Below are 12,617 nucleotides of genomic sequence, written 5' to 3' on the forward strand. Positions count from 1 at the left end.
GATTAATCATGTGGCATAATTTGCAATAAATATTTCATCCTGGTTGTCTTCTATCTAACCCACTTATTGTTGATAACTATTTTGCCTGTGCTTTACCATTTATTAAATGACATCACCTTCAATATTTAATCGTTCTATTCCTTACTATAGGACAGTGTGATAGATACTATTAATATTATTATAATTATTCCCATTATACAGTTGGGAATACTGAGGGTTTTCAGAGCCTTATTGAGATTTACTCAAGGCCACACCTAGCTTGCAAAGCAATAAAACTAAGGCTCTTGGTCCATTTGTTCTTTACAACATACTCAAAAGGCCTCCTTTCTTTCCCTGTTCTAGAATCACAGGAATGTAATTTGCATGTCTCTGTTCGAAAAATATCTACTAATCCTTATTTATAAATTACTCATGGGCCCATCTCCTTATCTATAAAAGAAAAAAATTAAGATCATTTCCTGTGCCAGCTCAAAAATCCTATACTTCCACAAAAGCTAGCCAAGGTAGCATGAACACTTAAAGCTATTCAGAGAATCTCCTGGTGGTCCAGTGGTTAGGACTCAGTGTTTTCACTGCTGGGGCCCAGGGTCAATCCCTGGTGGGGGATCTAAGATCCCGCAAGTCGTGAGGTGCAGGTAAATAGTGTTCTTCAGTCTCTGGTAGAGTCTGGGCAATGTTGAAAGGAGCTGGAGAGACCAGTGACCAATGGACCAATGTTTGGTAAATAATTACCAGGATGTTAGAGATGAAGAGGAAGTGGGAAATATGTGAACTAACAGGCAGTACTTTTTTAAATTTTAGACTAACATGTTACATATGAATGGTCCTTATAGTTTAGAGAAAATAAGAACACCCCTGACCACATGCTTTCATGCCTTCTAATTGCTTATTGCAGAGGTCAATTTTTTGAGTATCTGCTCATAACAGTCATCCTCCCAACAGCTCTCCCTACCTGATCCCCAGAGGTGAACCTGGGCTCCTGGCTACAGAGGACCAGGACAAGGAAGGGTGCGACATGTGATTCTGGCAGCTGTGGGCGCCACTTCGCCCTCCCAATGCAGACTCAGGGCCAAGCGGGCCAGGGCGCTGAGACAAGGGAATCATGCAGGTGTGGAAGAGGAGATAGTGACAAAAGACAGAGCCAGAATCATCAAAAAGTCTACAAATAACAAATGTTGATGAGGGTGTGGAGAAAAGGGAACCCTTGTACTCTGTTGGTGGGAATGTAAATTGGTGCAGGCACTGTGGAAAACAGTATGGAGGTTTCTCAAAAAAACAAAACTAGAACTACTGTATGACCCAACAATACCACTCCTGGGTACATATCCGAAAAAGACAAAAACACTAATCTGAAAAGATACACGCACACCAATGTTCATAGCAGCATTATTTACAATCACCAAGACACGGAAGCAACCTACGTGCCCATCAACGGATGGATAAAGGTGAGAGATATATGTATACTCAGCCATAAAAAAGAATGAAATTTTGCCATTTGCAGCAACATGGATGGACTTGGAGGGCATTATGCTAAGTGAAATAACTCAGACAGAGAAAGATAAATACTGTATGATATTGCTTCTACGTGGAATCTAAAAAATACAACAAACTAGTGAATATAACATAAAAAGAAGCAGACCCACAGATATGGAAAAGAAAATAGTGGTTACCGGTGGGGAGAGGGGGGAGTGGGAGGTACAAACTGTTGGTTGTAAGATAGACTCAAGGATGTACTACTGTAAAACATGGGGACTATAGCCAATAACTGTAAATGGAAAGTAACCTTTAAAAATTGTATAAATTTTTTTTTAATAAATAAATAATTTTTTAAAAAGAGCCAGCAAACTCCTGATGACTTCCTGTTTCTGGCTCTAGTCTTTCCCCAAGTCAAGATACTTTCCTGATTTGGGGTGTCATGATAGTCACAAATAAACTCCATTGCTGCTTAGCTGAGCTTGGTTTCTGTTCCCCTAGGGAATCCTAGTCAGTTCACTCAGACTGCAGGAATCCAAATGCCCTAGCCCTTGAGAACTCTCAAATACTGCTCATAGTTTGGGCATCTGACACCTCACCTATTCACTTCTTCAAGCACCGGCTAGAAGCCAGGCACATTTCCAGATACAGAAGTTACATCAGTGAACAAAGCAGATCAAATTCCTCTACTAGTTGAGTTTCTTTACTCTGACACATCAGATAAATGGAAAGCCATGCTGTTTTCAGTGCACGCATCACCCTTCCACCTCTGTATCTTTGTTCATAATCTTCACTTGACAGAGCTTCCTTCCATCTGTTCATGGAAAATTCTACCAATGTTTTAGGTCACATATTCTTTTTTCTCTAATGTCTTTCTTGTTTTCTCAGTAGGTAGAATCTCTTTTCTCTTGTTAATTACAGAACAACTTCGTGTTTTATTTTGCAGAATGTGGTTATTTGTTAAGTCGAAAGCATTGGGAGTAAGAGAATAAATGCCTATTTTGACAAACTCTGGGGAAAAAAAAGGTTGGCATCACACCCATTGTACAATGAGTATATTTAACGAGTAGCCTGTCATTCTGTACACAAGACATTTCATTCATCAGAGCTGAGCCAATTTAACAACAATGGTAACTTTAAATATTCCTTATATTAGGCCTGGCATAAAGGCAAAGTATGAGATTTTTATTAAGTTAGTATAGTATACACTTAAACGCACATATTCCTAAAAGTTGGCAAAAGATAAATTAAAATGAGTCTTTATCTGTGTTCCCTTATAACACTACTGCTCTTGTCCCTTTTGGCTTTGTGGGAGAGTTTTATGTACATATTTGCCTCCCAGATTCTAAACTCCCTGTGGAACCAGTCCTGTATTTTATTTACCTTTGAGTGGAAGTTAATTTACTTAGATATAATTTTCTCTTTCCCACTATTACATTTCCAGTTTCAAAGAATGAGCAGGTAATTTCCCCCCCTTTTCTTCCCACCCTGAATGTTAGCCATTCTAGGAGATCCTCTGTAATTTCACCTTAGAAGGTGGAAAGAAAGTACTGGTCATTTCCTATGTGACAATACTTCTTAAACCTGTGAATACATGGACTTACTAAACTGGCTAAGAGGCTTGGGCTGTGCCTTTCCTATGAGAGAATTCCTAACAAGGCAAAGAGAAGGAAAGTATAAGATGCCCTTTAGTCTTTGAGGCATTCTCTCTGCCATGAGGATTGGATTGTTCCTTTGGCACAGCTTTCATGAGGGCTAGGGGCAGCAATTCACTGCTCAGAGCCCAATACAGAAAAGGAATATTGTAATGGGACATCATCACTGTCAGTAAATCTTAGGTGTTAAAGAGGAAGAGAAGTCACTCAGGTGGAAAAAGCCATGCCATGTCTTTTTGCCTGTTAGTACTGAGACAGCATGGAGAATCTCCTGCTGCAGTGAGAACTCTGAAAGAGTTCAAGGACAGAGCTCAACATCAGAAGGCTGAAGAATCAGTGCAATTATTACTAATATTTATTAAACATTTATTGAATATTATTTAATATTTTCTTATGTAGAAAATAAAGGGAATTTGTTATTAAAACATGCTGCCTGATGTCCAGCTCTTGGAGTTCTGAACATTTTACTTAGCTGCCTTACAAAAAGTGTTAATTAACTCTTAAATTAACTTGAGGCCTGGCAGGAAGAAGGGGATCATCCTTGATCTTTGGCCAAAAATTTCCCTAAGTTATGGTCAAATCATTATGTTTTGAATTTTGGATTCCCTTGTTCAGAGTTATAAATGACATTAGAGTTTTAAGGCAGAAAGTGTTTCTAGATTCTCCTGTAATTTGTTTGGGAATCTAGGCTCACTGAGCTGGTTTCCTTCTTGAAAGAAAGGGATCAGGATGCTGGTGTCTGGACAGTGGTCTGACCTTGGGATGGTGTCCCTTAGATATAGTGGTGTTGCCACACGGGCTGTGGGTGGTGACAGGCCTTCTGATGGAGTGATTTAATGATTCCAACATGGACAGAAAATACCAGAGTCAGAATATGAACCCAGACTTTATGATTCTAAATCCACAGGACCACTGTGTTATTACCTGGCTTCAAACCCTGGCTTTGCCCCCTGTGACTGAAAAATGGAACTCAGCTAAAGCACAGTACTAATGTGATACCATGGTAAACATCATTTTCCACTCCAGGGCTTTGCTTTTATAGGTATGAGTTTCCCAGTCCTTTTTTTGAACATGCAGCATTCTGCAAAGATTTACTACCAATTCCTTGCTCTCTCCCAAGCATACACTAACACAGTGCCTTTAGCAGCCACTATTTTAGAAATAGAAATCACTTCCTAGCAGAAAATATGAACTCTTATCTAACTTTTCAGGTTAACTTATCCTTTTGAAAACGAGCCAGAAATAAATGTGGAATTTACTGACTATTAGATAAATAAATAAATAAACTTTAATTAAGAACACTCTTTTAGGAGGACTAGAGCCAATGAGTTTTTCAGCAAGTTTAAAGTTACAATTTCTTAACAACAGAAAATTGGCCTTTGGTTTCAGAACATTTTGTAGGTACTAGAAGGTAAACATTTAACACTAGTAAAGTCCATATGTCCCACTAGGAAAGAAAATCAACTATTTTTTCAAACATGATACCAAAATATTTGAGGGCCCCCCATTTGAACTTACTGAATCAAAGCTGTATGGGCTTGTGATTTCCCACTCATAGATTGTCATTTTTTAAAATCACCTACAATATATTGACCTTATATAATTGGAATTGTTTTTATTGCCAATTTTATTCTAAGATGTTTCTCAAATGTCTATAGAATCGATGTGTTTGTGGGCACACGAAATTTTATTAAAAGTTTCTAAAAAATTGTTAAAATTACTCCCAACTCTCCCTCTGGTAGTGGAGGAAAATGAACGGTAAGGGTTTTTCTTACCTCACCACAATGCTGTATTTTAAAGTGAGAAAGTGAGGGAGGGGATTATGATGGAGATCATCAGATTCTCCCAGATCACCAGATTCTCCACTCCTTCCCTGCTATTCCATCCAAAGCAATGAAAGCCAGAATTTAATCATAAATCCACAGAGGATTATTCCCAGGGTGGCAGTTACTTCTTGTTGGAAGGTTCACTGCAATTTCCTTTCAGCTACGTAGGTAGCCATTGGTGGTGGAGAAGGAAATAATGGTATTCCCACACCAAATAAACAGGTTTTACGGACAAGACATAATAATGAACAAACCTGATTTCTCAAAGGGAAATTAAATATATAAATATAAAGCATCTGATGAGATCAGCATTGTGATATTGTTTCAAGATGGGTATTAAATTACAAAACTACTTTTTATCATTTCATATAATATTATTCTTCCTCTGTTATTCAACCATCCAAGCAACACTCTTAAAATAACTCCATCATTTTACATTATATACATATATCAAACCATTATGTTGTATACCTAAAACTAATACAATGTTATATGTCAGTTACATCCCAATGAAAAAAAGCACTCTAGTGTTCCGTGGAAATGTCAATTTACAATCTTTTATTATTTGGGGGCCTGGTTTATTTTTGGTCTTTTTTTCCAGCTAAAGTGTAAGAGTATGCTATCAATATTTACTGAGGACGACCTCAATGTCATTTTTCATAACAACAAACTCTTTGCCTTTCCCTAAGTAAGCCAGGAGCCATCATGTCTTCAATACTTTGCTTCCTTCCTTTCCTCTGCTTAGAGACCTCCTCTTCTCTGCCCACAACCCCTCCCTCTTTTATCTGTGCACGTCCTCATTGTCTGACCCTACCCCATAATCTCTTTGAGAGCAGGAACTGTTTTATTATTTTATTTCCTAAACATATTCCAGTGACTGTGGTTGAATGACGGTATTTTCTGAAGATGAACTGATGGTATCTGCTGATTACTGATGAATCAAAATTCCAGAATGAAACGTCACTATAATTTACAGGTAGGACAAAATAACATTTTCAAACCTCATAAAACAGAATGTCAACTGACATAAATATTATCTTCACCACTTCTCTACAGAGATGATAATTTTTGAGGAAGTGTGGAGCTGGCAAGTTCTTAGAGATTACTCAGACAAGGGATTTTACTTGAGGTATGAGGAATGATGTCAAGAGAAGTGATGTGACTTGACCAAGGTCACCTAGCTAGTTTTATCCCACAAGAGTCCATTCAATTGTTTTCCACAGTCTAACTATGAAGGAAATTAAAATTGAGTAGGTGTATCAGCATATAAGAAGCAAAATGGAAGTGAGTGGAGTATTTCTAGATACACCACAATTGATTTTCACTCATGTTTTGACAGATGGATGTGATGAAGTGTATGATTGCAGTTACTGTTTAAGAAGGTGACAGACTAACCAACATTGGTTTAAGCAAAGGATAAAGAAAGTGACCGTCCTTCAGTCTAGCTCCACATACTGATCTTAAATATTAACCACAAGATGTTCAAGTTCAAGGGCGTGAGTATCAGGTACTCAGAGTGTAACATTGACAGCTTTCAGAAATGCAGACCCAAAAACAGTGCCAGGAAATATCCAAGAAGCAAATGGTCTTGAAGCTGTATAATTTCTTTGAAAAGCCAAAATGTAATCTAAAAGTATATTGTCTGTTTCTTTAGGCTGATAAACCATATATATATGGCAGTTATCTTTCATATATGAAAACAAAATTTAATGTTTCACATGCCTAAGCTTTATGCCTCTTTCTCTAAATATATAAAGGCTTCATAAAGCTTTGACTCTTGAAATAAGATCAAAGATCACAATATTTAAAGCATTATGTCCAGATCTACTGCCACAGGAGATTAAAGAGAGAAAAGAAATATCAGTGTAAATTAAGAAAATGCATGAACAGTTATAAAAAATTAAGTTACTGTGCTGGGTTCTCTTCTGTCTCTTTCCATCCTCTTAAGTCAATTAAACATTATGCTTGGTTTTCGCCTGATCTATTTCATACAGCAATTTCCCCCTTTGTAAAGATGAGTCAGTTAAAGCTAGTGTTAAGAAAAATATGCCTGATTACTTATTGGAACCAAAACATGTTTGCCATTTTAATATATCTTTAAATCAACCACATCACTTTATTTATTGAAGAGGTTTAATTAGATTTTTTTATAAAGAGGACTTTATTTAAACTAAAGGAAACAGCTGATATTTATGAAGACAACTCTTTATTTACAGAATAAAACTGAACTTTGCCAAAACTTAGCATAAGCAAACATGTAGTTCCTGTTCCCCTAAAGGATTCTTACTAACATCTTTTTCCTTTCATGTTCAAAGGCGGAAAGCCACTGACTTTACCAAAGAGCATAGCAAAGCTATTCATAATGTACGCATGTCATTAGGATTAGGTGCTGCCCTGTTTCTCTGGGAAGTTTACACCTTTCACACAGTCCTAAGCAGTCTGATCTTTAGAAATCCATTCACAAATGCACACAAATCACATACGATTACATCTCTCCTCCTCTCTTCCCTTGGGAAATGCAAGAATTCCACCTTAGGCCACATAATGGACAGAGGTTCTTCAGGGCCCACTTCAGGGCTTCACACTCTTTAGAATAGATTGGCGAGTGACTGGGGGAGAAGGCACTGAAAGGCCAGATGGTAATTACATTTAGCCTAGTCCTCCTAGAAGGCCTAGAAATTTTGTGGCCCATGAACTGAGTTACTACTCTTGGGATGGTCCCTATTCATATCAGATAGCACAGCACCGGACACCTGGGATCCTTCGGGTCTCAGGTGTGGGAGAGAGGTGCTGGGGAGCTGTACTCCCATGCCTATGTGCAGACTCCTATACCTGGCTGTCTACAGTTGGACTAAAGACAACCGGATTCATCTACTCATTATGGGATGCTAAAATGATGGAATCACTTTGTCTCAATGTTTTCCATGGCAACTGATACATAAGGAAGCTCAAAGACTGACACACTTGTTTCCATGTTCCATTCAGTCTCTTTGAAAGTCTTATATTCTGGTTGTTATCATTACCTCACAGTAACCTGTATTCCTCCTCTCTGCAGGGAAGAACAAGCTGAATAAGCAGGAAAGGGCTCCTTCTGGGTCTGCACCTTTTTAATGAACATATATGGGATGTGACCATTTACATTTACATTTCTGCTCCCCTTAGTTTTGCTGCAGCTCAGCAAATACAGAATGTGGATCTTTCCATGACTTCAGCAATGATAAAGCTCAGAAAACCATTTGCCCTACTTCACGTGGTAGCTGCTGCCCCACAAGACAGCAGTACCTTTATCCATAATTTCATCTGCCCAGATTCTCCTCTCCAGGGTGTCACAACAGAGCTACACTTCCATGAAACATCTATTGCTTTAAAATTGCACCTTTGATTTAGTCAGGATCTTGGCAGAAAATAGAGTCTACACTCAAAAGGGGCTGAATGAATACAATTTGATGGAAAAAAATGCTAAGTAGGTTCAGATGGTTGATGAAGCACGCAGGAACCAGCAGTGGAGAGAGCCAGACACCCCTGGGTTTTAACAGGCAAGGAGGTGAAAGCAGCTCTTTTGCCCTTTTCCTGTTTGCCCATTTAACGATTCACTGAGATTCTTCTCCCTTTTTTCCCTTTAAAAACTGCTGAGCAGAATCTTAGGAGTTGGTCTTGGGACATATGTCCAACTTCTCCCCAGATTGCCAACTTTTCTGGTTAAGGAATCTTTACTGTCTATTGACACTTGCCTCTTGAATTATTGGCTTTTGAATGGCAAGCAGCTGAACCCGAGTTCAATAACAGAGGAAACAGAAGCCCCAGCTCCCAGTGAGAGCGGGAGCTTTGGCAGACCTCAGCAGGAGGTTTACCAGAGGAGAATGCAGCCACCTAGACTAGAAAGTAGGGGGTGGGGGGGGCAATCCCTCAACTTTCCATCAATGCCTTCCTTGGGCTAAACTCAAAAGAACCCAGAAGACAAGGGCTCCCAGATTATGTCTAACTATGGAAAGTGGCCTTTGGGGACTGAGGGTCTTTCCGGAGACTCGCCCCTTGTTTGACTGCTACCTGACATTTCACCACTCTCACCATTCCCTTCTCTGGACTTCGCATTCTACAGCTGCTGCCAGGGCTCCAGCTCTTGCTGGGCTCTGGAAATGCTCTCTCTCCATTTGCATATTTAGTCCTCCCCACTGGTGCATGTCCCTGGGCCTCATCATCTTGTTTTGGTTCCTTGAACCTACTCTGTATATAGTCCCTTCATTCACATGCTCCTGATTAAAACTTCCATTCCTTTGCATGCACAGCAAGGATGACTTGCAAGTTCCACAGATGTGAAGGGCTGGTGGGAAGCGGGGAAATAACAATGTGTCCCGTCTTATCTCTAAAAAACACTTATTTCTCTTTGCATAGAAAACAAATGAAATTAAACTATTTTACGGAAGTGAATAAAATCTTCAGGATAAGAGATTCTGTTTAATACCCTAACCCTTAGCACAGTGCCTAGTATATGGTAGGTACTTAGACGTTAGTATTTTCAAATCAATTCTGATAATGATTTAAGAGGAATAATAATGAATATATGCCAGGACCTTGAAACCTCACGGCAATCTCATGAAATAAGTACTATTATTATTATCATTATTTTATAGATGAGGAAGCTAAGTTTTTGTTTTGTTGCTACTTCAAACAGTGCTGGTGCAAACATCACTTTACAGATGGTTTTCCCACTCGTACAGATACTCGTATCTGTAGATACATTCTCAAGAAATGGCTCTGCTGAGCGGAAGGGAATGTGCCTTTTAACTCTGGTGGCTATAACTAGATTTTCCTACAAAGGCATGGCACCATCTTAAACTCCAACAGCAGCGTAAAAGCCCTGTTTCCCACACCTCTGCCCTCATTAGGAATTATCAAACTTCTTACTTTGTTAACCAGGAAGTGAAATCTAGGCCAAGTCTTGACTTTGCCTGAGAGTTTCCTATAGGACTTTACTAGGAGAAACACAAAGATGTGTGGAGGAGAAAGAGAAAATGTGTTCCAAGAAGAGGAAATATTGTGTACAGACAGATTTCAGGTTGGGACTGTGGAAATGGTTAGAGTTTGGGTAGGTGGGTAGATGCCAGATCACATAGCGCCCAGCACACCTGCTACAGAAGGAAAGATGGAACCATGTTCACAAGGAAACCAGGAGAGTATGATGTTGAAATGCTAAAACCAAGTATTTTGGTTTTTCTTTCCACCAGTGTGAGGGAGCCATCTCTTTCCTGTCAGAACACTGACAGTACTAGTAGTCCTTATAATTGGCTTATTTGCTCCTAAAACCACTTAAGTCAAGGTGGATGTGGGTATGAGAGGGCTGACTAATCGTCAGGAGGACAATGGTTAGAAAACCCGGAGACCAAAACATTTCTTTTCCTTCTGATGTCCTGATCGTGCTAATATAAAGTTTTCTCTAATGCTTTTACTAGAAACTGCACATTTCCCTTATCCCAGTATTATATAATCAGAGTAATAGTCTTTAGAAAATTTCATACAGAAAATTGATACCTCATCTATTTCCCTTGTATCCTCAAATGAGACAATCCCAAGGAAACACTGACAACTCTTTCAGATATCCTATTTCACTACTTCACTTTTTGGACATAAAATATGATGTCACTTTATCAGAAAACCATAATTTCATTTTACAGAACAAGAAGGATTAACTTTTCACAAATCAGCTTATTTATCAGACAAATTCCAGATCATGAGACATATGTGATTAGTGATGCATTTGTAGGATAAATGATTAAAATGGCAGTATTGAGTCACTTATTTTTCTTTAATTATTAATGGATATATGAAATGGGTCTATTAAATCTAATCATCTTGGATTTGGTTGATATTTGGATGCTCATGTTCCAGAGTTAATCTCATTTACACAGAATATTAGAATTAGAAAAAAATCTGAGGAATTATTTAATTTATGCTCTCAATTGTCAAAGAATTTAACTTGGCTTGGTAGAAATTTTGTTTGGCTTTATCTTTAGGTCCAAACCATTTCTCAAAATAAATTAAGTAAATCAGTGTAATTTTAAGTTTCTTTTCCAGTCATAGGTACTTTCTCCCCATAGTTGTTCCTTCTACTCTGAAGAAAAATGTCTACATTTCCTAGGCTTTTCAAATCCCTCAAAGGATTATAAGCCTGATAATATAATTATGTAATTATCATATAATTAAATTATATGTAATTATATATAATACAATGATTATATTATTCAATATATTATGATAATATATGATTATATGTAATATAATGATTATTACCCTGATAATATAATTTTTAAAGAATAGGGGCTGACATATTAGAAAAAACAAGTAAAAATACTAGACATAGGGTTGGCTAGTTATCTTGGGATACTGCAATTTTAAAACTATCTTTAAGGGCAGGGTGAGAGAGTCCAGGTAACCATCCATCCTTGGTTATCCTTGTCCCACCTAATCTCCAGTTCCTGATGCCTCAGTTCTTTGAACATTTGTCCTTGAATCTAGCATCTTTTGAGTCCCAGATCCTGATATTGATATAAATGTCCTCTTTGCTCAGAAGATATTATACTAGGAGGACACCCTGGGACAGCTTGATATGTTGGGGACTGTCTGATGCCAAATATTATTATAAACGATTATTTTCTGAACACGTTTAATATGTGAACGACACTGCAATGAACCACTTGACATACATTATCTCTTTTGAATTCTGACAAGGGGATAGTACCATTCTCACCTGGCAGCTAAAGGGATTTTCAGAGAGGTTAAATAAATTGTCCATGGTCACACAGCTAACCAGTGATAAGGAAGGGGATTGTCTGACAAGACATTTATACCCCTAACTCTGCTGGGGTAGGGTGTAGCTTGAGAACTTCCACTCTCAACAGAAGACTCTAATATTGAGCTGAGTCACAGCTTCAGAAAAAATAGAATTCACATATACTACCCGTTCATTTGAAATTCATTGTATTTAACATCTATTTAAATTATTCTCTATTGTATAATTTTTCCCTGCATTAATATTCCAAAATGGAATAAAAGATCTTTTAAGTTCTTCTCCGGTATTTACTTTTAAGATCAAATAAAGATGGAAGTGACTGGGATCCTGGTGTTGAGAAATGAGTCATTTAAAAGAAGAATTTATATTTGATGTTCGGAATAATTTTTCATGCTGTAAATCTGAGAAACTCTGTATATCAAACCCAAAAGATTTCTGCTCAAGGTAAATAAAGAAAGCAGCATGAATGATTGACAGTTGCAAAGAGTTCCAAATGTACTGCAGCCATAAGTGAACCACTTCTTCCTTTTGGAATTTGATTTTTCCTTCTAGATCTCATTGGCAAGTTGCTATTTAATTGACCTGAGTGAATAGTTATGTAAAGTCCAAAATACAAAGGAACTAGGTAGCATTAAGTGACATAATGCAGGTGCCTATGATGAGTATAATAAATGGTGTGTTGAAATCATCCCATAAGCACTTTAGTAATACATATGAAGAACAATCAATTAAGCATATTATACAAATAAATGTATGATAAATTGGGGAAAATGTATTAATCCTAGAAACCGAAACAAAAAACTGGTAGTACATCTCAGTCCTTACACTGAGTGCTTTGGGGCAGGAAGACCCTTGAAATAGGTCTTTATCAGAAAA

General features: G+C 37.9%; 1 protein-coding gene across 1 annotated transcript in view; it reads right to left on the reverse strand.

Annotated features, from left to right (window-relative positions):
• Nucleotides 1-12,617, reverse strand: part of LOC307187806 (sodium channel protein type 1 subunit alpha) — a 204,098-nt gene that overhangs the window by 145,177 nt on the left and 46,304 nt on the right. The gene's annotated exons all lie outside the window — the stretch shown is intronic.

This window comes from Stenella coeruleoalba, assembly GCF_951394435.1.
Source record: "Stenella coeruleoalba genome assembly, chromosome: 6".
NCBI lineage: Eukaryota > Metazoa > Chordata > Mammalia > Artiodactyla > Delphinidae > Stenella > Stenella coeruleoalba.